The sequence below is a fragment of the Megalobrama amblycephala genome, linkage group LG20 (assembly GCF_018812025.1).
Source record: "Megalobrama amblycephala isolate DHTTF-2021 linkage group LG20, ASM1881202v1, whole genome shotgun sequence".
NCBI classification, from domain to species: domain Eukaryota; kingdom Metazoa; phylum Chordata; class Actinopteri; order Cypriniformes; family Xenocyprididae; genus Megalobrama; species Megalobrama amblycephala.
Genome location: NC_063063.1, coordinates 2,449,139 through 2,455,353, shown reverse-complemented (window position 1 = coordinate 2,455,353; position 6,215 = coordinate 2,449,139).

Genomic DNA, 6,215 nt, shown 5'->3' with positions numbered 1-6,215 from the left:
GAAGTAAAAACTCCATAGGGAAATTGATTTTGAACTATAACTTATAAACCTTTAAAGACAGACTTACTGTGAGTTACGAGGTTAACCGATGCTGTACAGAAAATTCCACCAATCAGAGAGTCAAAACAAGCAACATGCTCAAATAACTCTTTAGCTCCGCCCACTCTCATGAAGCGCTAAAAATGATGAAGTTGCGATGGATCTCTCTACGCTCTCAGAATACTTACATGTTGGTGTTCTGTTTATATGCATATTTTGCAATAAATTTATATATATGGTTTTTATATGTATGTATTTCTCCATCGTTTTTAATTTGATGATGCTGTTTGCAGTGCTTCATGGGATTGTTGTTCTTTCCCTCACCAAAGCTGTTTTAAGTACACAGTCTTGTACCTTTTGTCTTTCTGTCCGATTTTTTTCTGTCCAAATTCTTTGCTTCAAATTAAAGTTTGTGATTCACCTCTCAGCTGATTGGCTTGGTTCATGCCTTATAAATCTTTAACAAAGACTTTTTTAAAATCCCTATGGGAAAAATAAATGGAAAAAATATTTCTGGAACCAGTGCCACTGATAAAGGGGGGCGGACACTGTTGCACTCTATAAAATGAAAATGTATTATAGTTTAAATTTATATTAAATGCCGTTAGCTAAACTTTAAGAATGCTTTTGACCCACTTATGTACATCATTATATGTAATTTCATAATTTCTGTTGTCTTTGAAATATGGTTAAAGTGTACTTATGAATGTACTGAACCGCTTGATGTTTTTTGTAAAATTAAATTATACTTTAATGTCATTTCTATTGACCACTACTGTGTGTTGCAAAAACAGACAATGCAACTGGCACTATTGTGAAATATGTATGTCACTCAACATTCCCTATATTGTTTGTTAAACTATTGTCTTATTAAAAACAATATCACATTTGCAATCATGCAGTTGTTCAAGATATCCGTGTATCTGTGATCCCATGCTTCATTTCAAGAAAACATAAACGGAAGTTGCAATTTCTTTTCTTCCCTATTGTGACGTATATCCAAGTGAAACTTCTGAAACAAGAAAAAAATGTAGAATGGGGCTTGATTATGTCCGTGGGGAATTGATGGGATGGTTGTGGTTTGCTAATTGGTGGATCTCATGTGAGTGACAGGTTGCCCCGCCCTCATCATCAGAGAAAAGATGTGGCTGCAAGAGGGAGGGGAAGTTATTCTGTTTGCATCATTGAATAATTGTCCTGTTATCACTGTAAAGCTGCTTTGAAACAATCTGTCTTGTATAAAGTTTTCATTATTTTTAATTCTCAATAACTTACTAAAAATGTGCTTTGATTTGAAACTATAATAAGAAACATTTTCACTCTCTTTTTAACAATAAGCTAATTTGGTGACAGTTATCAGCATTTTGACGCACATGTGAACATATTTCATTTCAGATCGACCCACTCCTTCTTGTCTTAAGAGAGCAGTTCAGCACCCATGAACTTCAGTGCTTGTTAAGTATACCAATGACTTTAGAAAGACTGACATGTGCACCGAGTTCAGTCTGAGACAAATAAATGTGTTTGTTTATGCCAGTGTTTTGAATTTGGCTGTTTGTATAGTGTTGCTGGTAGCTGTTTCCTTGTTTGTACCCTTATTTAAATTTGATCTAAGTGTGTTCTGGCTTTATGTGATCAGCGTTTGAGTGGCTTGTTCTCCGGTAGATGTAAGGGGAACACTGAAATGTGTGAGGAGGCATTGAAGAGGAAATACAGCTTTATTAAGGGTAGAAACACTCAAGGAAGGTGACGTGAGATCTTAGTCATATTTCAATGGTTCAGAGACCTGGTTCAGAAAAGAACTGTGCTGGCCTTGAATATTCTAAATGTCCATCCCAACCACCGGTCTGATCTCTGCCAGACACTCGCCACAGAGGCACATATTACTGCAACTCCTGTAAAACAAAAGCACAGAAAATTACCACTTCTATTTAAACCTCGCCCTGCCCCAATCTGCACTGTCTTTACCATCTTTCAATAAGAAACAGTTCTCACTATTGAGAAATGAAATACATTTTGAAGGTGAAAAAGTGATTGTATGTTGTTGAAGGGGATGGAACGATTTTACTGTACCTCGAAGTGGGCTTAGAATTTAATAATAATAATATTAATAACAAAAAAAGTAAATGTGAGCCATTTTAGATGGTCATATATAGTGTCTTGTGTTTCATAATTCTTTTATATTTATATAGTTTCCCTCATATCCTTGGCTAGGATGTATTACTCCATTTGGAGGGTAAGATAGTCTAGTTTCCCAAAAGAAGTGTGGTTCCAGAAGAACAAATGCATGTCAAATCCTAACAACCTTACTTGCCATCTGCTGCCTACGTGGGCAATAAGGGTTGGATTTGAGATGTTCGTCATTTGCAGTAACTTCAATTATAATTAAATAACCTCCTAAAAATTAACAAGAGACTCTAATGCTCATATGAGACAGTTTTTGATTATGACATTAGTAAGTAGCTAAGATATTAATTTCATACTGAAAAAAAGGACCACAGTCTTACAAGGTACCTACCAACAATTTAGATACAGCCAGTTTTAGAGATGCAGCCTATGTTTCTTAATTTATGATTTTAAAGGGGTCATGAAATTTAGTCCGTTTCCATTTATATATATATATATATATATATATATATATATATATAAATGATTAATCACGATTAATCACATACAAAATAAAAGTTTGAGTTTGCCTAATATATGTGGGTGTACTGTGTGTAATTATTATGTATATATAAATACAAACACATTCATGTACATATTTGAGAAATATTTACAAGTATATGTATTTATTTATATTTTATATAATTTATATTATACATAAATACATTTTTTGTACATAAATAACATATTTCTCTTAAATATATACATTAATTTGTGTGTATTTATATATACATATTATTTACACACATTACTCACACATATATTATGCAAACTCAAACTTTTATTTTGTATGCGATTAATCACAATTAATCGTTTGACAGCCCTAATATATATACATATATATATAGTTTCCTGAGGTGCACTTATAATGTTAATATGATTTTTACAGCAAATAATTGTTATAATTTAGAAATAAATGGCTATTTTCTACCCTGATTTCTGATTTGAACACTCTGTTTGAAGGGGCGTGTCTGCTGTAGACTTCAGTGTAAACGTCCCACTGCTGTGATTGGCTGACATATTTGCAATTGAAATAAGTTTTACATGTGGAATCCTTTCCAATACTTTTTCCACATTTTTACTCTTACAGCTGTCACGATTGCATTATATTGCATTATGAAAAGTGTTGATTATTGCATTATATTTAGATCTATTTCCATCACATGAAAGGTTGCAGTGATGAGCATTGAGCAGATGACAGTCTGTTGATCGCGTGAATGCAGTGAATGCAATTTCTGCACTTTCACAAAATGCTTTCACCATAACTAACAATGCAAACACGATGTAAATACAGTAAGAGATTTATTGTGTAGTGTAAGAGCATCACTATAATGGGAGTTTTGGCAAGTGTCCAGATAAACTCACTCTGCATGATCGACAGATTCAGCCATTATATAAAGAGTGTTCTTTGAAGTAAAAATACTAGGATTATTCATTATGAATTTAACTGTCATTACCAGTTTAAAAATATACTTTACTTACAGTGTGCGGAGGTCCTTGCTGATTCCAGAACAGCTGATTCCTGATCTTTGAGCAAAATTTTTTGGGCAAAGCCACTTGTTTTTAGCCTGGGTGCCAGCCCGAACCCCGCCCACAACATTTTTTGGACGGGAAGTTCGGTCTGGACTCGATCCATTGTGGAGTAATTATGCTCGGCTCCCAGAAGGCCGAGCCAATCAAATTGCCAGGGCAGGCTTTAATCGATGATGGACAGGCTATCTGCGGTTACGTAACCACCCACGTCATCAAAGAGCGCTTGGGTTGAATTGGTTTTCACCAACGATGACTGCAGCTGGAGAAGTAAGATGTTTAGATTCCGCTATCACGTCTGTAATAAAAGAAATCGACAGCGCATTAATTTTAAAAGACGAACAAAGAACCGCAATCAAGGCATTTGTCGATGGGAAAGATGTGTTTGCCGTCCTTCCAACGGGATTCGGCAAAAGTTTAAGTACAAGTTCAACATACATCACTTACTGCGTTGCTCTGATTGGTTGTAGGTCTATCCAATTGAGTGCAGAGTTGTTGTTTTTTACTGGTTCGGTTAAGACACGCCCCATAATTCAAGTGCAATGGAGCAGTATCAGACTCACATTCTGCCTAGAATATGAGTATGACGAAGTCAGGCTAACTTGTTTTCAAAACAGTCACTAGAACAAACATACAAGTCAGCACTGACGTGACTAAGACGTTCGTTAAAAATAAACTGAATCAATTTTTCTCTGACAACAGGATCCTTCGGCAAAGATTGACATAACAACACAACATCTGCATGGCATTGCAATCTTGTTATTATCGCAATCTTATCGTAAAAAACTACTTTAGATCCACTCGCTGCTCATCGACTGTACACCAGTGGGCGGGGCCAATGATGTGATGATGTAAAAGTAGGCGTGGCTGTTTTGCTCCAGAGGCAGTTGTATATGCAAATGCTTGTGCCCCTGTGACGTCACATGACACCTATTTTCCAAACAAAGCTTTTTACAGCTTTATTATATAAATGCCTTTTTATTGATGATGAGGACTTTTTAAGTTATGGAACTTGCAGGATGTAATAATGATACAAAAACCTCTTATATTCCAAAAGACCAGGACAATTTGATGTCTTTAATCTTAATTTAACAGGATTTGGAATGTTGATAAAGCAGTTTGAAAAAAGTAGAATATGAAACGAATACATAAATACTTGGAAACATGAGACAATTTTGGAGGCTGCAGAAAGAAACGTTTTATTGTTCCGTTAAATAACATGCCTATTTCTGTTTTGGACTGGTGGTCACACACAAAAAATGGGGTTTTGAAAAGCAGTTTTTAATCTCAGCCTTGATAAGGCATGTAACTAGGGTTTCAGATATAAAACCAGCATCAACACATGGTTTTCCTCTAGCCGGATCCATCTACTCTGCTATATCCAGCCGCACAATAAAAGATGATAGAAGTCTAACGTTACTAACTTGTGAGCCAGTCTAACATCCTGGGGATTTGAAGACAATTCTAAGGCATTTGCATGTCATTAAATGCTAAAATCCAATAGTGAGAATGCAGAGAAATAGAAATAAGAAGTAGGCTGTTCTGTTTTGCACAAGCGTTCTGAAAGAAAATCTGTTTAACTGGTTGAAACTCAATCCACATTATATATCCGCATTTCTTCTTTATTAGCTATCAGCAACATCTTTACTATTACAAGGCCACCACCATCTCTCAGCATTCCTCTTGCATTTTATTTAACGTGATAGTAAACAGAAAATGCGTTTTAAAATGTATAGATGTGCGAAAAGGAGGTCAGACAGGGCCATGGCTCTTGAAGCTGCAACGTGTCCACAGAGCAATGAGTATGGTTTGATATAATGCCAGATGTTCTGTCTCTCTCTTTCTCTGTTTGTCTCTGTCTTCTCTCTGCTTAACATGTTGCACGTGTAAAAGCTAACGGCTCACGGCGTTTATGTTCAGACATGCAATGGACATTTGCACAAATATTCATGTTATGTTGTTGTTCCATCTATGGCTACAACCATTAGACATCTATTTATTTCACGACTCAACTGTGGCATTGGCTGCGGTGTTTGTGTTCTGGTATTAAGGGATGCCATCATGAAGAGGATAAATATTTTGAATGCATTTTGTTTCAAGTTTGAATTCTATTCTCTTTTCATTTTCATTTTCAGCTAAAGTTTCAGTTATTTTGTTCATATTTTTATTCAATTTTAGCTCATGAACTTAAAAACAGAAGGATCCCGTTGAGGACTATATGGCCATGTTAAAGAAATAGTTCTCCAAAAATGAAATTTTTGTCAATATTTACTCATTCAGTGACTTTCTTTTTACCTGTGAAATGTGAAAGAAGACATTTTGAAGGATGTTGGGATCCAAAACAAGTTGACTTTCATTGTGTGAACACAAAAAACATAGACATTTTTCAAACCATCATCATTTTTTGTGTTCTACAGAAGAAACAAAAGTCAAACATGTTTGGAAATGATATGAGGATGAGTAAATGATGACAGAATTTA